At 42.4% G+C, this 24,414-nt stretch overlaps 1 pseudogene; it reads right to left on the bottom strand.

Annotated features, from left to right (window-relative positions):
* The window catches only part of LOC131756802 (small ribosomal subunit protein uS2-like), a 98,531-nt pseudogene extending 75,262 nt beyond the window's left edge, over positions 1-23,269 (bottom strand).
* Positions 23,270-24,414: the final 1,145 nt, after the last annotated feature.

Below are 24,414 nucleotides of genomic sequence, written 5' to 3'. Positions count from 1 at the left end.
TAAGCAAAATAGAGTAAAATTCATATTTTGGAAGCATATACTTTATAAGCTAAGCTACTGGCTCCACTTGAGAAAGGTTAGCTATTTGAAGTAACTGTGATCAGTGACGGTGTGACTGGCAGCAACAGTGAGAAAGTTTGAATCCTCAAAAGATGCATTTTCAGAGGAATACAAGTTTCAGATCCTAGAATCAATTTACTGTCAGCTGTCACTTAGATTTATTATTTATTGTTGTACCTTTTTTTTTTCAGTTTCAGATGAACAGAACAATAAATCCTCTTAGACTTTGGAAAGCAAATAATTTGAAGATAAAAATCTCAATTCTGCTGTCATATCCTTGATAAAGTCTTCTTGAGGAAGATACATGTCATTCATATGTATAAATATCTATGGTACATAAGTTTTTAAAAAATAAATTTATTTATTTGTTTTTGGCTGGGTTGGGTCTTCATTGCTGCACATAGGCTTTCTCTAGTTGTGGCCAGGAGGGGCTACTCTTCGTTGTGGTGCATGGGCTTCTCATTGCGGTGGCTTCTCTTGTTGCGGAGCACAGGCTCTAGGCACGCGGGCTTCAGTAGTTGTGGCACATGGGCTCAGCAGTTGTGACTCGCGGGCTTTAGAGCGCAGGCTCAGTAGTTGTGGTGCACAGGCTTAGCTGCTCTGCGGCATGTGGGACCTTCCCGGACCAGGGATCGAACCGTGTCCTCTGCATTGGCAGGCGGATTCTTAACCACTATGCCACCAGGGAAGTCCCTATGGTACATAATTTTTAAAAACAGATTTGAAGTTTAAAATACATGTATGAATGTACACTGTATAAAAAGTTACATAGTTATACCTGAAGTGGGCTTTCTATCATAGGAGAATCCTTCCAGAGAATGAGTGGGTTTTTCCATTCATGGTGAGGAAAGTTGGCATCTGCTTCACCATTTTCAAAGACAAAGAATCTTCCTGCAAATATACTACTCTGGTGGGAGATGTTGATAATAGGGGAGGCTGTACATGGGTGGAGGCAGGGAGTATACTGGAAATCTCTGTACCTAACTCTCAGTTTTGCTGTGAACTTAAAACTGCTCTAAAAAATAAAGTCTTTAAAAAAAAAAAAAAAGAGTCATCCTGAAGTAGATCTGGATCTTTAAACTATCACTTGAGTGTTCTTTCCTGGATATGCAAGTTCCAGTATCTGGTGTCCCAGATCTGTTGACTGAATTGTCAAGGTGAGGCAGGTGGCCAGTAGGTCCACCAGGAAAAACATCTGATTTTGCACACAAGCAATGACAACTGCAGCAGTCATGCCTGCTGTTTCGTTAATCACAATCATAAGACGCTAGCAGTTGTTAAATGCATCTCAGGTTCAGAGAGGTTAAAATGTTTTTTAAAAATAAAATAAAAGTGCAGCTTAGAAGCAGTATAATTATTTCAGGTGTCTCTCTGAAGTCATCTTTCAAGAGAAAGGTGAATGTTAGAAAGAACTGAGCCATGCAGAAATCTGGGAGAAAAGCATTCTAGGCAGAGGGAATAGCAAATGCAAATGTCCAGAGATAGTATGTTTAACAGAAGGAAACAAGGGCAGCACGACTGGGGCAAAATGAACCAGAAGTGAGGAGGGTAGGGGCCAGATGAAACAAAGTGCTGAGTCCAGTTTTGAGGCTGGTTTCAAATATGGCAAAATGAGATGCTGTCCAAGGGTGAACACCACATATTAGATGTGTGTCTATATGCAATTATTTTATTCATCCTATGTCTAAAAATTGCTGAGGCAGCTACTTAACCAATGAGCATTACTGAAGCTGAATATCACCTTATTTTTTTATTATTATTATTTTTTGCGGTATGTGGGCCTCTCACTGTTGTGGCCTCTCCTGTTGCAAAGCACAGGCTCCGGATGCGCAGGCTCAGCGGCCTTGGCTCATGGGCCCAGCAGCTCCACGGCATGTGGGATCTTCCTGGACAGGGGCACAAACCCGTGTCCCCTGCATCAACAGGCAGGCTCTCAACCACTGCACCACCAGGGAAGCCCTCACCTTATTTTTTAAAGTTTACTAAATAATTAGGCTTTACGAAATCTCGGGGAGGCCCAAGAAGCTTTAAAATGTGAGACCACTCACCCCTTGGATTTAGTTAGATGGATTTCATTTAAAGTAATCATTTGGGGACTTCCCTGGTAGTGTGGTGGTTAAGAATCCACCTGCCAATGCAGGGGACATGGGTTTGATCCCTGGGCGGAGCAACTGAGCCCAGGCACCACAACTACTGAGCCTGTGCTCTAGAGCCTGCAAGCCACAACTACCGAGCCCACACGCCACAACTACTGACACCCATGTACCCTAGAGCCCACGCACTGCAACTACTGAGCCCACATGCCACAACTACTGAAGCCTGCATGCTCTAGGGCCCGCATGCTACAACTACTGAGCCCATGTGCCGCAACTACCAAAGCCCATGCACCTAGAGCTCATGCTCCACAACAAGAAAAGCCACAGCAATGAGAAGCCCGCACACCACAATGTAGAGTAACCCCCACTCGCCACAACTAGAGAAAGACCACACACAGCAGCAAAGACCTAACACAGCCAAAAATCAAAATCAAATCAAATCATCATTTGTGGTGCAGCTTTATCTTAATCCCTTGCACATACTTCTACTGAATGGAAGTCACAATTTGAGACTCTCTTGAACTTGAGGCCCAGAACAAATGGCCCTGACTTCTGGGTCTGCCATATGAAGTTCTACAAACAGTTCATTGCACGTTGGCATGCCACTGAGGGTATAAGATAGGGCTGAAATCCAGCCCAAGTTCCACTAAGCCAGCTGTGTGTCCTGGCACTGGGCTGTGTCCACCAAAGGGGCATCTTTTTCTAATTTGCACAGAGTCATCATATGACCTAGCTTTGGCCCACTCCTCATCCCACCCTTTGCTTTCTGGGTTTTGTAAATATTGTAATTTGTTTATATAACATTTCATAACTTTCAGAGGGATTTTACTGTATTCTCTTGTCACATAAGGCAATCTTATTAACCCAATTTTTTTAGAGAAGTGAATGAAGGATCAGTGAGACAAAACAGCTGGTTCTGAGGGTGGCAGAATTGACTGAAAATCACAGATGTTCAGCTGGGGTCTCACCCTGCATCCCGATACCTCGGGTGTGATTCGAGTGAGGAAAACCACAGCTCTCGCAAAACTGATACTCCAGGCTTTAAATACTCCAGGGACTTTTCTAACCACAGAAAGCACCTGTCCATCTGCAGGGCTAGCATTTCTTCCCCTTCCTCTCCTTATGTTTAAAACAGAACAGTTGCTACAACCAATAAAACTGGCTATTTTATTTCAAAAAACAACCACCAATATTTTCACTTCACATAGGCTATAAAAAAATTTTTTTCCTCAATTTTTTTTAATACATTTTATTTATTTATTTGGCTGCGCTGAGTCTTAGTTGCAGGATGCAGGATCTTTTAGTTGCAGCATGTGGACTCTAGTTACCTGACCAGGGATCAAACCTGGGCCCCCTGCATTGGGAGCGTGGAGTCGTAACTACTGGACCACCAGGAAAGTCTCTCCTCACAGTTTTTCCATGCCAGAGAAGGGAAATGTGTTAAAGAAAGCAGAATAGAGATGATTTAATAGATTCAGATGTTATTCTCTAAATAGGTCATTCTAGTACCTTTAATTGTTTTACTACAGCTCTTTGATTTCCATTGTGGATCACACCACCATTCATCTCCAATGGGTTTGCAATCTCTTCACACAACCCCACTCCCACATCATGCTCATCTTTTCATCCCAGGCCTACTTTCGGTTAAGGTCTCAAGAACCAAGGTTTGAATTCTTTCCAACTCATCCTAGAGTCACTTCCTAGGCCTGCGTCCAAGGAAACATCTTTAACCCTCTTTTACTAGACTGTGATCTCCCTCTTAGAAAGCAAGAAGTTCTCCGAACTTATGGTTACTGGGGGGCAGGGTGGGGAAGGATGGGGGGAAGGGATAGTTAGGGAGTTTGGGATCAACGTGTACACACTGCTATATTTAAAATGAATAACCAACAAGGACCTACTGTATAGCACGGGGACCTCTGCTCAATGTTATGTGGCAGCCTGGATAGGAGGGGAGTCTGGGGGAGAATGGATACATGTATTTGTATGGCTGAGTCCCTTTGCTGTGCCCCTGAAATTATCACAACATTGTTAATCAGCTATACTCCAGTATAAAATAAAAAGTTAAAAAAAATAAAAGAGAACAAGAAGTTCTCACTTTAGCTTTCTTTCCAATTCTTTGTTAATTTAGAAGCAGCCAGAAAAATATTAACGCAGTTCCTTCTAATGCAGATGGAAAGTGAAACAGGCGAGTGAGAGTTTTCACCTGCTGACACAAAGAGAGAAAAATGACAGTGCTGTGAATTTTGAATAAGATTGAATTTATCCAATTTGACCATCCATTATTCTAAGGTTGTCTTTGTGCTTTTATGTTAGAATAGTTTTTTTTTTTTTTTTTTTGCGGTACGCGGGCCTCTCACTGCTGTGGCCTCTCCCGTTGCGGAGCACAGGCTCCGCACGCGCAGGCTCAGCGGCCATGGCTCACGGGCCCAGCCGCTCCGCAGCACGTGGGATCTTCCCGGACCGGGGCACAAACCCGCGTCCCCTGCATCGGCAGGCGAACTCTCAACCACTGCGCCACCAGGGAAGCCCTAGAATAGCTTTTTTAAAAAAACCATGATGGTAACAGGTAGAAAGCTTTTTGTTTTATTTTGCTTTTTAAATAATGTCCTTTGGCATTAGCAAAACAAGGTCACAAAGCCACAAGGATCGGAGCTATTTTCCTAAGGTACAGGATGAACAAAAACTCACTGTGGAAGATACTTCCACTTTCCTCTCATGTGTGTTCCACCTTGTGGCCAGGGCTGACTCAGCAAAACTCAGTCTATCATGGAAACAACCCACTCTGCCATGATGCTGTGAGCAGTTATTCTGAGAATAGAGCACCGAAAGAACTTAAGTACCCATTAAAAAGGAAATGGTTAAAAATACCATAGAACTAGGGATATCATGCAGCAGTTACAAAGAATGAGGCTGTTGTAAATGTATGACAGGAAAGCTCTCCCTGACCAAGTATTTTATGAAAGAAGGAGTGCATTGGTTATCTAGTATATAGTCTGGGTTCTCCAGAGAAACACAATCAATAAATATATATTCTCTAAATATATAAATAGATACATACCTCTATACATCTGTATCTGTATCTATCTCTACATCTATATCTACACATGGTGAGAGAGAGATTTATTTTAAGGAATTGGCTCACGCCATCATGGAGGCTGAGAAGTCCAACATCTGCAGTTGGCAAGCTGTAGACTCGCGAGAGCCTACAGTGTTAAGTTCCAGTCCAAGTCCAAAGGCCTTAAATTTCCAGATAGCTGATGGCATAAGTTCAAAGTCCAAGAGTTCAAAGGCAGAAGAAGACTGATGTTCCAGCTTGAAAATAGGCAGAGAGAAAGAATTCTTTTGTACTCAGCTTTTTATTCTACACAGGCCTTCAGTGGATTGGATGAAGCTCACCCACATTGGGAAGAGCAATCTGCCTTACTCAGTTTACTGTTTCAGATGTTAATTTCATCCAGAAATAATGTTTAACCAAATATCCGGGCACCCTATGTATTGTTTTGTGTGTTTTTTAATTAATTAATTTACTTATTTATTTATTTATTTTTGGCTGCGTTGGGTCTTCGTTGCTGCACACAGGCTTTCTCTAGTTGTGGCGAGCAGGGGCTGCTCTTCATTGCAATGCACGGGCTTCTCATTGCAGTGGCTTCTCTGGTTGTGGGGCATGGGCTCTAGGAGCGTGGGCTTCAGTAGTTGTGGCACATGGGCTTAGTAGTTGTGGCTCACGGGCTCTGGAGCGCAGGCTCAGTAGTTGTGGTGCCTGGGCTTAGTTGCTTTGCAGCATGTGGGGTAGTCCCGGACCAGGGCTCAAACTTGTGCCCCCTGCACTGGCAGGTGGATTCTTAACCACTGAGCCAGCAGGGAAGTCCCCCTATGTATTGTTGACACACAAAATTAATCATCACAAGTCCACTCCTTGTCAACTTGGCACTCATATGCACCTTCTTAAACTCTACTTAATCTCCAAGAAACACATTAACAAGATCATAATTCTACCTAACATGATACAACTGTTCTGTGTATAACCAGAAACATACTAATCCCTTCCCCGGAAGAGGTAATATAATGTCCTTGAGTGATGTTTACTCTTCTCCTTGATATCCTATAACTTAAATACTATGATATAAAGTCAATTCATCTTATGTTACACAATTAGGGAATAAGAGAGGGAAGAAAACAAAGATATTTGTTTTAAAATACACACACACATATTCATAACAAATAAGGAGGAATACTCATGACAGTTACGGTCCCCATATCTGTAACTGGTCACATGGTCATAGCTGGTATTTATAACTACCTTCCTCCACTACTCATACTATATTCCCTTTGCCTTCAGTCAACACCTCAGCTGGTTGTGGTTCTTTACACACCGAAGTGATACAAACCTTCATTCCAGAAGGATCTGGGCCATTAGTAGTCCTGCCTGGATTAGGCTGTTGTTGTTTTCTACTGACCTTAATCTCAAAGAATGGTAATACTAAGGGCCTTCTTAAGGGATCTCCTGTATTCCAGACAGACTCTTCCATATCTCTGTCGTGGTGCAGAAGTACAGTTTCCTCTTGGTAGTCAGGATCAATTGTCCCAGCCAGCACAGTAACTCACTACTTTGCCTGCTGAGTCAGAGGCATGAGGAGTCCAAAGTGGCCAGACAGCAATTTTAACTTTCAGTTCAATGGAATCATTATTGTGTCTCCTGGTGGAAGCATTTTTCTCTTTGGCCTAAGAGCTCTAAGCCAACAGAGCATTAGGTCATGGGAACAAGAAGCAAAAATTTTGCTAGCAGGTCACTAGGGATAATAGTGAGTAGAGCCGCTCCCATTCCCACCCTTGACTCATGAATCTTAGCTTTAGGAGACATAGCGACATATGTTGGACACTGATTAAGAGCATTCACAGCCTGGAGAAATTCTGCCCAGTCCTGCAACGTATTGCCATCTAGTAGATGCTGTAACCGAGCCTTCAAAAGGCCATCCCACCATTCCATCAAGCCAGCTGCTTCAGGATAGTGGGGAACAGGTAAGGACAGTGAATTCCATGAGCACAGGGACATTGCCACACTTCTTTTGCTGTGAGGTGAGTTCCTTGATCAGAAACAATGCTGTGTAGACTACCATGATGGTAAATACGGTATTCTGTAAGTAAGATGGTAGTTCTGACAGAAGCATTGTGTCCCAAGAAAGCAAATCTGTATCCAGAGAACGGATCTGTTCCAGGAAGAACAAGATGCTGCCCCTTCCATGATGGAATTGGTCCAATGTAATCAACCTGAGACCTGGTAGGTGGCTGAGCACCCTGTGGAACAGTGCCATATCTAGGACTCATTGTTGGTCTCTGTTGCTGGCAGACTGGGCACTCAGCAGAGGCCACAGCCAGGTCAGCCTTGTTGAGTTGAAGTTCATGTTGCTGAGCCCATGTATAACATTCATCTCTGCCACCATGGCCGCTTTGCTCATAAGCCCGTTGAGATGACAGGGGTGGCTGGGAAAGAGGCTGACTGGTTTCCATAGAAAGGGTCATCCTATCTACTTAATCATTAATATTCTCCTCTGCTTAGGTCACCCTTTGGCGAGCATTCATATGGGACTCCAGTATCTTCATGTTTTTGTCTATTCAGAGACATCTATCTATATCCCTCTTCCCTAGATTTCCTTGTCACCAAATTTCTAATCATGTTCCTTCCAAGTCCCTGACTATCCAGGAAAACCACTGGCTACAGCCATGAACGAGTATATAATCATATGTCAGGCCATATCTCCTTCCAAGCACAGTGAACAGCTTAGTGCAATGCTCAAAGTTCTGGCCACAGGGAGGGTTGAATGTAGCAATTTGGCCCTTGCCATCCACAGTTCCTACTGCCCTTAGGTTTCCCAATTCAGTGACTACAGTCCCCACTGTAAGGTCTGGTGTACAGAGAAGACCAGTCACAGAACTCTTTAAGAATGCTGGGGCTCCTCTCTCAAATTTATTTCTCACAGTAGTGATGACTGGTATATCTTCTGGACCCTCCAGTGTGGGTAAGTAGGTCTTTTTTTTTTTTTTTTTTTTTTGCGGTACGTGGGCCTCTCACTGTTGTGGCCTCTCCTGTTGCAGAGCACAGGCTCCGGATGTGCAGACTCAGCGCCCATGGCTCACGGGCCCAGCTGCTCTGCGGCACATGGGATCTTCCTGGACTGGGGCACGAACCCGTGTCCCCTGCATCGGCAGGTGGACTCTCAACCACTGGGCCACCAGGGAAGCCCGGTAAGTAGGTCTTAAATGACAAATCCAGTCTAATATTCCAAACTCCCTAAGTCTTTGAATCCCTCCTTCTACATTAAGCCAAGGCATGTCTACCATTTCTAATTTCTAATTTGCTCATCATGGGCCACTTTTTGATCCATGTTTCAGCCAACAAAGCAAGCAAACTGCTAGAGCTCTTCCTAACACTTTAAGCTGCAACATTAAATGCAGAATTTCTGCTTAGAGAGGCCATATCAACACATTTGGCCCGATCCAACTTTATGTTCCTTCCACCACTATCCCACACCTTAATATCCATTTCCAAACATATTCTCCAGATTTCTTTCTGTACAAATTATAAAACTCAAATTAGTTCTTTTGGAGTATAGCATACCTCCTCATGGGTTACACTTTGAATCTCACTTTTAGGGCTGCTGGGACTTGAGTCTAGTTATAGGTCTAGAAGCAGAGAGGGGTAGTGGGGGTGGGTTATGAGAAGAACCAGCATTGCCTTGTTTGGCAATTGCCTTGGGGAGGCCATTATAGTTTCCTCAGACGAGTCAGGGTTAATCCCCTCAGATAGGGGTGAAAAGACTGCTACCACTGGGGTAGGGAAGCTACTTCTAATGGGGATGGTGTTAAGAAGGACTTTCACACTTTCTTTTCATTTGCATTGTTTGAACTGTTTTACCAGAATGTATTAAAGTGTTACGTGTGTAATTGAAAATAAATACAAATCCAGAAAAATCCTCACTGAATTCAATAAAATATTCCTGTTTGTGGTTCAAGGAAAAAAAATTTTTTAAAGGAATGAAATGTCATGATCACTAAATGTTCTTATATTGAAAGAAGAGCTTTAAGAATATCTGTAGCGGGGCTTCCCTGGTGGCGCAGTGGTTGAGAATCTGCCTGCCGATGCAGGAGACACGGGTTCGTGCCCTGGTCGGGGAGGATCCCACATGCCGCGGAGCAACTAAGCCCGTGAGCCATGGCCGCTAGGCCTGTGCGTCTGGAGCCTGTGCTCCGCAACGGGAGAGGCCACAACAGTGAGAGGCCCGCATACCGCAAAAAAAAAAAAAAGAATATCTGTAGCTTACATTATGAGCTACATGCAAAGGTACAATAAAACAGCGGATTTTTAGTTTGGAATTGATTTTTCTAGGTTGAATGGAGCTCTGGTAGTGGCTTTTGATTGTTCTCTGATTAGATACAGCTAAAAGTATCTACTCAGGTTGTCAGTGGGAACCACTAGGGCAAAGGGCAAGAGTTAAAAGGGAGCGACTTCTTCATAAGCTAATTTTTGAGAATGATTTTTTTTTCATATACCTGAGATGGAATACAATTTTTCCCTGATAGACCTAGAGTCTGTTGGGAAATAAAGTGTGCTAACAATGATTAAGCTATATAACACCTTTCAGATACTTAATATGTGCCAGGCTCTGTGCTAAGAGACTTACGTACATTATCCCATTTAATCCTAACATTCCTATGCAGAAGGCATTGTAATTGCCCTCTTTTTCAGACTAGGAGAGGTGAAGTAAATGGCTCAAGGTCACAAAGCAGTAAGTGGTTAAGCCATGATCCAAACAGAGATCCTTGCTCTTGCCCTTCTCCATGAGAAATGAGGCCTATCTCTGACCTCAAGAACAGGAGCAGACTACCTGGCAGGAAATGTAAAGTGATGGTGAAATTAAATTACACCTCTTTCCACCTGTTGTTCTCCAGAGCAGGGATCCCCAACCCCCAGGCCACGGACTGATACCAGTCCGTGGCCTGTTAGGAAACAGGCCACACAGCAGGAGGTGAGCGGCAGGTGAGTGAGCGAAGCTTCATCTGTATTTACAGCCGCTCCCCATTGCTCACATTACCGCCTGAGCTCCACCTTCTGTCAGATCAGCAGCGGCATTAGATTCTCATAGGAGCCCAAACCCTACTGTGAACTGCGTGTGCGAGAGATCTAGGTTGCGCGCTCCTTATGAGAACCTAATGCCCGATGATCTGAGGGGGAGCTGAGGTGGTAATGCTAGCGCTGGGGAGTGACTGCAAATACAGATTATCATTAGCAGAGAGGTTTGACTGCACAGAGACCATCATAAATCAATTGCTTGCAGACTCATATCAAAAGCCCATCAGTGAGTGGCAAGTGAAAACAAGCTCAGGGATCCCACTGATTCTGCATTATGGTAGTTGTATAAGTATTTTATTACATATTACAATGTAATAATAATAGAAATAAAGTACACAATAAATGTAATGTGCTTGAATCATCCCCAAACCATTCCCCCCCCCACCAGCCCCCATCCGTGGAAAAACTGTCTTCCACGAAACCAGTCTCTGGTGCCAAAAAGGTTGGGGACCGCTGCTCCAAAGCACTTGCCTGCCCAGGACTTGATCTTAAGGTCTGGGGCCCAGCCCCTTCCAGACGGTGGATCTGGTTTTACTCAGGCCCTATGTCAGCACCCAGGAGAGAGGCCAGTTCTGGAGTACATACGGTATACTATTATGTGAGAGATTCCTCAGGCACTAAATAAGGAGATGAATGTTTTCTTCTATCAAGACCAATGTTTTCTTCCTCCAACAAAGACCAACAGGAAAAAAGGGGGCTGCACACCAATATATCAAACATGTTTTATCCACTGGGAGGGGGATGCCCAGTACGCAGGATTAAAAGGATATTGAGTACATCTACAACAAAAATTGCCTCATTTTACAATTGATAAATCCAAGGGCCAGAGAGGAAAGTGATTTGTTCATGGACTTTCTACCAACAAGGGTGTAGTTGGGAGTAGAGGCCAGATCTCCTGGCTCCTGGCTCAGTGCTCTTTTTCCATCATGTGTCAGGATGAAGGCCTTGGGTCCTTCTGGCTGAGATATGCAGTGGGGTTAACAAAAGTGCCAGCTCAAGGGGAAATAATAATACAGGTGACCAGGCGGGGGTTGGAAACACAAAGAACAGGAAAGCATTTAGGATCAGAACGAGGGCACCTCATCAAAGCCAGAAACGCAGGAGAGGGTCACTCATTCTGCAGCACGCCTTGCCACCAAGGCCAGGACCACAGTGTAAAAGAGTGAGAACAGCACCAGCTGGCACAGGCTGAAAAGCTACAGGGCAGGTTGAAGAAATGCACTTACTGGAAAGGGCTTCAGTGAAGACAGCCAGTTCTCGAGAAGATATCCCAGGCCTGGAGAAAGGAACAGACAAGGAGTGAGTCCGGGGGAGCAAGCCCCTTATGGAAAACGCCATGGGCTCTGTCAACTTAAGGTCATTGGTGGGTCAGAGCTACAGCTAGGATGGTAAGCCAGGTGGAGTCCAGGAACTTTGAGGAAAAAGCTTTAACTCTGGGGTACAGTAGGGATCGAAAACTGAAATGCTTTCAGTAGTTGGAGGCATAATAAAAATAAATGATGTGAGCAGGGTGACTAGAAGCCTTTGCCCCACCACCCCTGTCCATCCCTCTCAAAAAAATATATATATTAATAATAATAACTACCAACTTAAAGAAAGATGGATTTATAGGTTGTGACTAATTTGAGTCTCATATCATAGTTGAGAGTGGTGGAAACTGTGGCAAATAGACAATTTTCCCAGCAAACAGGGCAGCTGCTTTTCAGTCCCAGCAAATTTCTGATCTGTCAGAATGCAAAGTCAATACTGCTAGCTTTCCAACTTCCCAATAGACACTAGAAATCTAGACATTTATGTGTAACCTCCTGAGTTTTTACTGTTGGCAACACATTCAAATATTTTAAACCTGTGCAGACTAGGCACAGGTCCTATCTTAGAGCAGGAGCTGAGTTGGGTGGAGTTTATATCCAAGGATCAAAAGAAACAGGCCCTGCTTCCCTAAGGGTCCTGAAGCAGATCCCCAGCTTAAAGGAAGGTTAATACAGCTACAAATCCCATATCTAGGTCTAAATCCTCATCCCTTGTGGCCAGACAGGTTTTGGAATTCAGCAGTTTTCAGATTTTTAATTTTTCAGATTTATGGGGCCCATGCCATGGAGCATGCCCAGAGAACTCCGAGGCAGTACCCTGTTAACAAACACATCAATTTTTCTGTAGCAAAGCATATAAATATTCAGAAATCAAGTGAGATAAATAAAGAGTATAAATAATCTGACATAAGTTCCAATCAAGTTTTGCCACCAGATGAGACAGTTGCAAACTTATGAAAAAAATATTTTTTCAAAATCATTGGGATTTCAGAATTACTGATAGGAGATTGTGGACCTATTATAAAGGAGAGACAACCAATGAGTAATGGGTACATACTCCATTAATTAACAGACACATAGAATTTATGCCTGACAACCTCTACCCTTTGGAAAATATGTTTATATCTTTGCTAACTGGCAACATCTCTGCTATCTCCCCTTTGGCTCCAGGGGAGAGGTAGTGTTTTGCCCTTTACAACCGTCCCCCTAGCTGGGGCAGGTCCTTCCCTTAATCACCTCAGCACAGCTGAGACAGGCTGTCAGGGAAGTTTAGCACAGGCAGTCACGTCCTTCCAGATGCTCTTAGAAGTGGCTTCTCTCAGAGATGCACCCCCAGTGGGCCCTGCCTTGACTGCCTCCCAGTTGGGCTCCCAAATATCTTGATGCCTCAAGGTCCACACCAAACTCTCAAAAAGGACCCAAACCAGGGGAAAAGTTCTCCTTCCTCTCTAGTTCCTGCCCCTCTTCCATGCTGAACTTTTACACCCCAGGAATTTATAATTGTGGACCTATTATAAGAAGGGCAGGGGCTTCCCTGGTGGCGCAGTGGTTGAGAGTCCGCCTGCCGATGCAGGGGACACGGGTTCGTGCCCCGGTCCGGGAAGATCCCACATGCCGCGGAGTGGCTGGGCCCGTGAGCCATGGCCGCTGAGCCTGCGCGTCCGGAACCTGTGCTCCGCAACAGGAGAGGCCACAACAGTGAGAGGCCCGCGTACCACAAAAAAAAAAAAAAAAAAAAAAAAGAAGAAGGGCAGACAGCCAATGAATAATGGGTACACACTCCATTATTTAGGTGGATGACTGGCAGTGGAATTGTTTCATTTCGAAAAAATTCCCACTCTAACCCTCAGGGCTTTGGTTATCCTGAGCTCCACCCCCTCTCACCCCTCAGGACAATTACAACATAAAACCTAGTATCAGCACAATCTGGATTATGGAATCTCAGTGTGTGTACCCACAATCCACCCTGTGCTAAACTGGACCTAGTCCAGCTCACTTCAAAGTCCCAGAGGAAGATCAGGTGTGCATATCTCTCCTGCAGCTTTAGAGGTTCTGCTCCTGATTCTCTGTGCCTTGCTCCACAAAGAAGAACATATACATATCTCCAGCGATAATAACCAAACAGAGCACAGTCTAAATCCAAATATGGAAAAGAATCCTTTCTCCTGTGGAAGAAACAATTCTGCAAGGTCTTGGCTTTGCTAAAATACCTCTTTGGGGCAAGACACACTGGATTTACATTACAAAATAAAGCACTTGGTTTAGCTTCTCAACATCTCTACTCCGATAGCCTCAGTCTCCCTCAGTAACAATATTTTTGTGTCTCTAGAGGTAGGAGCATTCCAAAACAACATACCCAAAGACAAACGGAAGTCTCTTCTTCCAATGAAGATTACTGTTGAAGAATTCATAAAAGAGCTCCTCCCATTTCCAGGCTACTGAAGGTTTATAAAGATCAGCGTACTAATCTCAACACATTCCGGGTGTGTGTGTGTGTGTGTGTGTGTGTGTATTATATTGTAATTAATAAGTATCTGTGGGTGATACATGATAATGTATGAATATCCTGTTGCTCATAATCCTGCAAATGGCATTATTTCATTCTTTTTTATGGCTAAGTAGTATTCCATTTTTTATATATACGAACCACATCTTCTTTATACATTCATCTGTTGATGGACACTGAGGTTGTTTCCACATATTGACAATTGTAAATAATGCTTCTATGAACATTGGAGTGCATGTATCTTTTTGAATTAGTGTTTTTAGGTATATACTCAGAAATAGAATTGCTGGGTCATATGGTAGTTCTATTTTTAGTTTTCTGAGTCACTTTGGAATCATGGGTTCTTTTCTAACTCAAGATAATATAACCATTACCATCATTATTCTTTTTGATGGTCAACTTATCACAAACTTGGCCAGTGGGAACAACTTTAAGCTAGCTCCTATATCCTCTGACATGTCCCCATTAATTGTGAGCACTTCCTCACGTTTGTGCACCAGATGTCTCCAACTTACTGTGTACTTTCTGTATCCCAGACTTGGAATCAGCCATTTCTCCAAAGAACGTGAGTTTCTTTCAGTGGAGAACAATATTTAGAAATCAGCATCCGCATACTAGGTATGCCCAATGTTATTGAAATATTACTGCTTCTAGGCTTTTCAGGAGCCTAGAAAATAAAAATTTCAGAGCTAGAAAATATTAAACCATTAGTTAATATTGATAACTCCAATGCAAATCAAATCAAATTTTTTAAAAAAGATTCTTCCTAAACTTCTCCTATTGCAACTGGTATCGCCCTTCTCCCATAGTGAGAAAAAACCTGGTTTCCAACAATTTTCTCTAACCTATAATAGATAAAAAATATTTTCAAAATTTCTTCACTGATGTCACTATAAAAAACAAACCTAGGAAAAGATCAGTACTTCTCTGTAATTCTTTTTGTACTTAAAATACATTTTATTTAGAGAGTACACTGCTCAAAAGTCAGTTGAATTAATTCTTTTTTCTGAATGGCCATGGTATCAATTTGATAGTTTCATTAATTAGGTTAATTTGTGGCTGTTTGTGTTCAACATTAGGACTTGCCTTTTAAATTTTTGTTGATTTAATATGCAAAACATTTACATGGTTCAAAAGTGAAAACTATATAAAGCACTAAGCTCAAAGAAGTTGCATTTCATTTTCAACATTTTTGTTAGTTGCTGCTTTATCCTTCCTATATTTCTTAAAATTATAAGCAAATATATATGTAGTCTTCTCTCCTTTTCATATGTTTACATTAAATATACTCCTTTATACCTTGCTTTTTTTTGTTTAACAAAATATTCCTTGAAAACACTCCTTATCAGTACATAGAGATCTTTGCTGCATAGTATTCCATTGTTTGGATGTACCATCATTTATTCAGCTAATCTTATATAGATGGGCATTTTAGGTAGTTCTCTGTTTCTTCTCTGAAAATTGATTTGTTTAAACTTTAGTGACAATTTTGGAAATTTTTATTTTCCAAGGGAATTATTTATTTCAACTAAGTTTTCAAATGTATTTGCATGAAGCTGTGCAGAGTGGTGTCTTAAATGTTTAACAATTTCTTCTCTTTCAATGCTTACATATCCCTTGTCATTTCTTGTTTTGTATATTTTCTCCCTTTTTTTCTTTTCATGATTAGGTTAGCTGGTGGTTTGTCTATTTAATTGTTTTTTTCAAAGAACAATTTAGATTATTTTTCCCAAAGATTTCTTTATTTATTTATCCTATTGTAATCATTAATTTCTGCTTTCTAATCTTTTTTTTTTAACATCTTTATTTGAGTATAACTGTTTTACAATAGTGGGTTAGTTTCTCCTTTACAACAAAGTGAATCAGTTATACATATACATATGTTCCCATAACTCTTCCCTCTTGTGTCACCCTCCCTCCCACCCTCCCTATCCCACCCCTCTAGGTGGTCATAAAGCACAGAAGTGAACTCCCTGTGCTATGCAGCAGCTTCCCACTAGCTATCTAATTTACACTTGATAGTGTATATATGTCCCTGCCACTCTCACATCGTCACAGCTTACCCTTCCCCCTCCCCATATCCTCAAGTCCATGCTCTAGTAGGTCTGTGTTTTATTCCCATCCTACCACTAATCTCTTCATGACTTTTTTTTTTTTTTTAGATTCCATATATATGTGTTAGCATACAGTATTTGTTTTTATCCTTCTGACTTACTTCACTCTGTATGAGAGACTCCAGGTCTATCCACCTCATTACAAATAACTCAGTTTCATTTCTTTTATGGCTGAGTAATATTCCATTGTATATATGTGCCACATCTTCCTTATCCATTCATCTGTTGATGGACACTTAGGTTGCTTCCATGTCCTGGCTATCGTAAATAGAGCTGCAATGAACATTTTGGTACATGACTCTTTTTGAATTATGGTTTTCTCAGGGTATATGCCCAGTAGTGGGATTGCTGGGTCATATGGTAGTTCTATTTGTAGTTTTTGAAGGATAGTGGCTGTATCATTTTACATTCCCACCAACAGTGCAAGAGTGTTCCCTTTTCTCCACACCCTCTCCAGCATTTATTGTTTCTAGAGTTTTTGATGATGGCCAATCTGACCGGTGTGAGATGATATCTCATTGTAGTTTTGATTTGCATTTCTCTAGTGATTAATGATGTTGAGCATTCTTTCATGTGTTTGTTGGCGATCTGTATATCTTCTTTGGAGAAATGTCTATTTAGTTCTTCTGCCCATTTTTGGATTGGGCTGTTTGTTTTTTTGTTATTGAGCTGCCTGAGTTGCTTATAAATTTTGGAGATTAATCCTTTGTCAGTTGCTTCATTTGCAAATATTTTCTCCCATTCTAAGGGTTGTCTTTTGGTCTTGTTTATGGTATCCTTTGCTGTGCAAAAGCTTTTAAGTTTCATTAGGTCCCATTTGTTTATTTTTGATTTTATTTCCATTTCTCTAGGAGGTGGGTCAAAAAGAATCTTGCTGTGATTTATGTCATAGCGTGTTCTGCCTATGTTTTCCTCTAAGAGTTTGATAGTGTCTGGCCTTACATTTAGGTCTTTAACCCATTTTGAGTTTATTTTTGTGTATGGTGTTAGGGAGTGTTCTAATTTCATACTTCTACAGGTAGCTGTCCAGTTTTCCCAGCACCACTTATTGAAGAGGCTGTCTTTTCTCCACTGTGTTTCCTTCCCTCCTTTATCAAAGATAAGGTGACCATATGTGTGTGGGTTTATCTCTGGGCTTTCTATCCTGTGCCATTGATCTATATTTCTGTTTTTGTGCCAGTACCATACTGTCTTGATTATTGTGGCCTTGTAATATAGTCTGAAGTCAGGGAGCCTGATTCCTCCAGCTCTATTTTTCGTTCTCAAGATTGCTTTGGCTATTCGGGGTCTTTTGTGTTTCCATACAAATTGTGAAATTCTTTGTTCTAGTTCTATAAAAATTGCCAGTGGTAATTTGATAGGGATTGCATTGAATCTGTAGATTGCTTTGGGTAATAGAGTCATTTTCACAATGTTGATTCTTCCCATCCAAGAACATGGTATGTTTCTCCACCTATTTGTATCTTCTTTAATTTCTTTCATCAGTGTCTTACAGTTTTCTGCATACAAGTCTTTTGTCTCCTTAGGTAGGTTTATTCCTAGATATTTTATTCTTTTTGTTGCAATGGTAAATGGGAGTGTTTTCTTAATTTCACTCTCAGATTTTTCATCATTAGTGTATAAGAATGCCAGAGATTTCTGTGCATTAATTTTGTATCCTGCTACTTTACCAAATTCATTGATTAGCTCTAGTAGTTTTCTGGTAGCATCCTTAGTATTCTCTATGTATAGTATCATGTCATCTGCAAACAGTGACAGCTTTACTTCTTCTTTTCCGATTTGGATTCCTTTTATTTCTTTTTCTTCTCTGATTGCTGTGGCCTGAACTTCCAAAACTATGTTGAATAAGAGTGGTGAGAGTGGGCAACCTTGTCTTGTTCCTGATCTTAGTGGAAATGGTTTCAGTTTTTCACCATTGAGAACAATGCTGGCTGTGGGTTTGTCATATATGGCCTTTATTATATTGAGGAAAGTTCCCTCTATGCCTACTTTCTGCAGAGTTTTTATCATAAATGGGTGTTGAATTTTGTCAAAAGCTTTCTCTGCATCTATTGAGATGATCATATGGTTTTTCTCCTTCAGTTTGTTGATATGGTGTATCACGTTGATTGATTTGCGTATATTGAAGAATCCTTGCATTCCTGGGATAAACCCCACTTGATCATGGTGTATGATCCTTTTAATGTGCTGTTGGATTCTGTTTGCTAGTATTTTGTTGAGGAGTTTTGCATCTATGTTCATCAGTGATATTGGCCTGTAGTTTTCTTTCTTTGTGACATCTTTGTCTGGTTTTGGTATCAGGGTGATGGTGGCCTCATAGAATGAGTTTGGGAGTGTTCCTCCCTCTGCTATCTTTTGGAAGAGTTTGAGAAGGATAGGTGTTAGCTCTTTTCTAAATGTTCGATAGAATTCGCCTGTGAAGCCATCTGGTCCTGGGCTTTTGTTTGTTGGAAGATTTTGAATCACAGTTTCAATTTCAGTGCTTGTGATTGGTCTGTTCATATTTTCTATTTCTTCCTGGTTCAGTCTAGGCAGATTGTGCATTTCTAAGAATTTGTCCATTTCTTCCAGGTTGTCCATTTTATTGGCATAGAGTTGCTTGTAGTAATGTCTAATAATCTTTTGTATTTCTGCAGAGTCAGTTGTTACATCTCCTTTTTCATTTCTAATTCTATTGATTTGAGTCTTCTCCCTTTTTTTCTTGATGAGTCTGGCTAATGGTTTATTAATTTTATTTATCTTCTCAAAGAACCAGCTTTTACTTTTATTGATCTTTGCTATTGTTTCCTTCATTTCTTTTTCATTTATTTCTGATCTGATCTTTATGATTTCTTTCCTTCTGCTAAATTTGGGGGTTTTTTGTTCTTCTGTCTCTAATTGCTTTAGGTGCAAAGTTAGGTTGTTTATTCGAGATGCTTCCTGTTTCTTAAGGTATGATTGTATTGCTATAAACTTCCCTCTTAGAACTGCTTTTGCTGTATCCCATAGGTTTTGGGTCGTCGTGTCTCCATTGTCATTTGTTTCTAAGTACTTTTTGATTTCCTCTTTGATTTCTTCAGTGATCACTTCGTTATTAAGTAGTGTATTGTTTAGCCTCCATTTGTTTGTATTTTTTACAGATCTTTTCCTGTAGTTGATATCTAGTCTCATAGCGTTGTGGTCAGAAAAGATACTTGGTACGATTTCAATTTTCTTAAATTTGCCAAGGCTAGATTTGTGACCCAAGATATGATCTATCCTGGAGAATGTTCCATGGGCACTTGAGAAAAATGTGTATTCTGTTGTTTTTGGATGGAATGTCCTATAAATATCAAGTAAATCCATCTTGTATAATGTATCATTTAAAGCTTGTGTTTCTTTATTTATTTTCATTTTGGATGATCTGTCCATTGGTGACAGTGGGGTGTTAAAGTCCCCTACTATGATTGTGTTACTGTCAATTTCCCCTTTTATGGCTGTTAGTATTTGCCTTATGTATTGAGGTGCACCTATGTTGGGTGCATAAATATTTACAATTGTTATATCTTCTTCATGGATCGATCCCTTGATCATTATGTAGTGTCCTTCTTTGTCTCTTGTAATAGTTTTTTTTTTAAAGTCTATTTTGTCTGATATGAGAATTGCTACTCCAGCTTTCTTCTGACTTCCATTTGCATGCAATATCTTTTTCCATCCCCTCACTTTCAGCCTGTAAGCGTCCCTAGGTCTGAAGTGGGTCTCTTGTAGACAGCATATATATGGGTCCTGTTTTTGTATCCATTCAGCCAGTCTGTGTCTTTTGGTGGGAGCATTTAATCCATTTACATTTAAGGTAATTATTGATATGTGCGTTCCTATTACCATTTACTTAATTGTTTCGGGTTGTTCTTGTAGGTCTTTTCCTTCTCTTATGCTTCTTGCTTAGAGAAGTTCCTTTAGCATTTGCTGTAAAGCTGGTTTGGTGGTGCTGAACTCTCTCAGCTTTTGCTTGTCTGTAAAGGTTTTAATTTCTCCATCAAATCTGAATGAGATCCTTGCTGGGTAGAGTAATCTTGGTTGTAGGTTTTTTTCCTTCATCACTTTAAATATGTCCTGCCACTCCCTTCTGTCTTGTAGAGTTTCTGCTGAAAGATCAGATGTTAGCCTTATGGGGATTCCCTTGTGTGTTATTTGTTGTTTTTCCCTTGCTGCTTTTAATATGTTTTCTTTGTATTTAATTTTTGACAGTTTGATTATTATGTGTCTCGGCGTGTTTATTCTTGGGTTTATCCTGTATGGGACTCTCTGTGCTTCCTGGACTTGATTGACTATTTCCTTCCTATATTAGGGAAGTTTTCAACTATAATCTCTTCAAATATTTTCTCAGTCCCTTTCTTTTTCTCTTCTTCTGGTATCCCTATGATTCGAATGTTGGTGCGTTTAATGTTGTCCCAGAGATCTCTGAGACTGTCCTCAGTTCTTTTCATTCTTTTTTCTTTCTTCTGCTCTGCAGTAGTTATTTCCACTATTTTATCTTCCAGGTCACTTATCCGTCCTTCTGCCTCAGTTATTCTGCTACTGATCCCATCTAGAGTATTTTTCATTTCATTTATTGTGTTGCTCATCGTTACTTGCTTCCTCTTTATTTTTTCTAGGTCCTTGTTAACTGTTTCTTGCAATTTGTCTATTCTATTTCCAAGATTTTGCATCCTCTTCACCATCATTATTCTGAATTCTCTTTCAGGTAGACTGGCTATTACCTCTTCATTTTTTAGGTCTGGTGTGTTTTTATCTTGCTCCTTCATCTGCTGTGTGTTTTTCTGTCTTCTCATTTTGCTTATCTTACTGTGTTTGGGGTCTCCCTTTTGCAGGCTGCATGTTCGTAGTTCTATCTATTTTTGGTGGCTGTCCCCAGTGGCTGAGGTTGGTTCAGTGGGTTGAGCAGGTTTCCTGGTTAGGGGGACCAGTGCCCCTGTTCTGGTGGATGAGGCTGGATCCCATCTCCCTGGCAGACAGGTCCACGTCTGGTGGCGTGTATGGGGATTTTGGTAGCCTTACTATGATTCTAGGCAGCCTCTCTGCTAATGGATGGGGCTGTAGACCTGTCTTGCTCTTTGTTGGGTATAGGGTGTCCAGCACTGTTCATTGCTGGTCCTTGAGTGAAGCTGGGTCTTGGTGTTGAGATGGAGATCTCTGGGAGATTTTCGCCGATTGATATTACGTGGAGCTGAGAGGTCTCTTGTGGACCAGTGTCCTGAGGTTGGTTCTCCCACCTCAGAGACACAGCCTTGACACCTGGCTGGAGTGCCAAGAGCCTTTAATCCACATGGCTCAAAATAAAAGGGTGAAAAAAATAGAAAGGCAAGAAAGGAAGGAAGGAAGGAGGAAGGGAGGGAAGGAGGGAAGAAAGGAAGGGAGGGAGGAAGAAAGGAAGGGAGGAAGGAAGGAGGGAATAAAGAAAGGAAGGGAGGGAGGAAGAAAGGAAGGGAGGAAGGAAGGAGGGAATAAAGGAAGGAAGGGAGGGAGGAAGGAAGGAAGGAGGGAAATAGGAAAGAAAGGAGGGAAGAAAGGAAGAAAGAAAGGGGAGAAGACAAAATAAAGTAGGGTAAAATACAGTTATTAAAATAAAAAATAATTATTAAGAAGAAAAATTTCTATTAAAGAAAAAAAAAAGGGGGGGGGTCGGTCTAACCCCAGGACAAATGGTGAAAACAAAGCTACACAGACAAAATCTCACACAGCAGCACCCACATACACACTCACAAAAAGGAAAAAGGGGAAAATAATAGTATATCTTGCTCCCAAAGTCCACCTCCTCAACCTGGGATATTTCGCTGTCTATTCAGGTTTTCCACAGATGCAGGGCACTTCAAGCTCAATGTGGAGCTTTAACCCGCTGTTTCTGAGGCTGCTGGGAGGGACCTCCCCCTCTCTTTGTTCGCACAGCTCCTGGGGCTCAGCCCTGGACCTGGCCCCGCCTCTGCGCGCAGGTCGTCCGAGGGTGTCTGCCCTTCGCTCAGAGAGGGCGGGGTCAAAGGAGCAGCGTTAACGGAGCAGCTGATTCGTGGTCTCTGGCTCACTCAGGCGGGGCGGGGACGGGGCACGGATGTGTGGCGAGACCGCGGCGGCAGAGGCCGGCGTGACGCTGCACCGGCCCGAGGCGCACCGCGCGTTTTCCCGGGGAAGCAGTCCCTGGATCCCGTGACCCTACGGTGGCGGGCTGCACAGGCTCCCGGGAGGGGCGGTGTGGAGAGTGACCTGTGCTCGCACACAGGCCTCTTGGTGGCGGCAGTAGCAACCCTAGCGTCCCACACCCGTCTCTGTTGTCCGTGCCGCAGCCGCAGTTTGCGCCCGTTTCTGGAGCTCCTTTATGTGGTGCCCTTAATTCCCTTTCCTCGCGCCCCAGGAAGCGAAGAGGCAAGAAAAAGTCTCTTGTCTCTTCAGCAGCTCCGCGCCCGTTTCTGGAGCTCCTTTAAGCGGCGCGCTTAAACCCCTCTCCTCACGCAGCAGGAGGTAAAGAGGGAAGAAAAGGTCCCTTGCCTCTTCGGGAGCTCCAGACTTCTCCCGAACTCCCTTCCGGCCAGCCGTGGTGCACTAACCCCTTCAGGCTGTTTTCACTCTGCCAACTCCAGACCTTTCCCTGGGATCGGCCCGAGGCTCAGTTCCCAGCCCCGCCCGCCGCGGCGGGTGAGCAGACAAGCCTCTCGGGCTGGTGAGTGCTGATCGGCACCGATCCTCTGCGGAATCTCTCTGTTTTGCCCTCCGCACCCTGTTGCTGCGCTCTCCTCCGCAGCTCCGGAGCTCCCCCCTCCGCCACCCGCAGTGTCCGCCCGCGAAGGGGCTTCTAGTGTGTGGGAACCTTTCCTCCTTCACGGCTCCCTCCCACTGGTGCAGGTCCCGTCCCTATTCTTTTGTCTCTGTTTATTCTTTTTTCTTTTGCCCTACCCAGGTACGTGGGGAGTTTCTTGCCTTTGGGGAGGTCTGAGGTCTTCTGCCAGCGTTCGGTGGGTGTTCTATAGGAGAAGTTCCACGTGTAGATGTATTTCTGATGTATCTGTGAGGAGGAAGGTGATCCCCGCGTCTTACTCTTCCGCCATCTTCTCGCTCCCTGCTGCACTTTTCCTGCTTTCTAATCTTTATTATTTTCTTCTCCCTGTTTTCTTTTGGTTTATTTTAACTCTTCTCTTTCTAGGTTTGGAATTGAAATTTTAGTTCATTTATTTTTCGATCTTCCATTTTTACTGATAATATTATTTTAGGCGATTGATTTTCCTCCTATCACTGCTTTAACTGTTAATTCTTCCTCTAACCCCTATATTTCCTATAAAGTAGACTTAGATCTAGAAGCCTGATTAGATTTTTATCCAAGACTACTTCACCAATGGTGTTGTGTGCCTCAAATTACATTTTACCACGAGGCACACATTACCAGCTGTTCTAGTTTTATTGTTGCTAAAGGTCTTCGGGTTCTGGTGGTGTTGGCCAATTTTCTCCACTTTAACCTTCCCTATCAACACTTTACCTAATATTTTTGGTGTGGGAAGCAGTCAGCCTTGAGAGCAGGCTGCAGACGTGCTGCCAGGCATGCCACCGCTGCTCGAAGGGACTGTCCCCACTTGTTCCCCTCCTTGTTCCATTCCATGGGAGATAAATCACCAAGGGCCCAGAGATCAGAGAGAATGTCAAATGAGATAAGCAAAGCTGTCTCCCCCCGGACATCTAAAGACCAAATGGTCAGATGTGCAGGTTATTTTTGATGATTCTGGGTTTATGGGTTTTCTCCCAGGGAAGTTAACCTTGAGTCAAAACAGTCATCAGATAATGTAAACCATCATCTGGCAACCTTCCCCTTTCTAGTCTATATAATCTGCAACTGTAGCACAATAAAATCTGCCTTGCAACGTCAGTTGCCTTGGTCCTTTTGACCCCATTCGTCGGTGCTGTTTCAGTTCCTTACTCCTTCCCTCTGGCTCTGGTCGGTTTGCTCTTCTTCATCCAAATGGTCAGCGGCATTTTGGTAGCTAGATAGCCTTTATTTCAATAGAGGTTGCAAAATGGTGGAGGGCTATTCTATCACTGCTTCTTTATTCATTAGCTGAAATTCATCTATAAAAAAGGATTTTTCCTCATTAATTATTTCATTTATGTGGGAAAGGTAGAATCCTTGATGTTTTTCCCTTTATTCATCAATGTTTAGAGTAGTGACTTAGTAATCTAGCAACCTCCAATGGTAACCAGTGTG

Source organism: Kogia breviceps, chromosome 5, assembly GCF_026419965.1.
Source record: "Kogia breviceps isolate mKogBre1 chromosome 5, mKogBre1 haplotype 1, whole genome shotgun sequence".
NCBI lineage: Eukaryota > Metazoa > Chordata > Mammalia > Artiodactyla > Physeteridae > Kogia > Kogia breviceps.
Note: the sequence above shows the minus strand (reverse complement) of the source record. Positions and strands in the feature narration are given on the sequence as shown.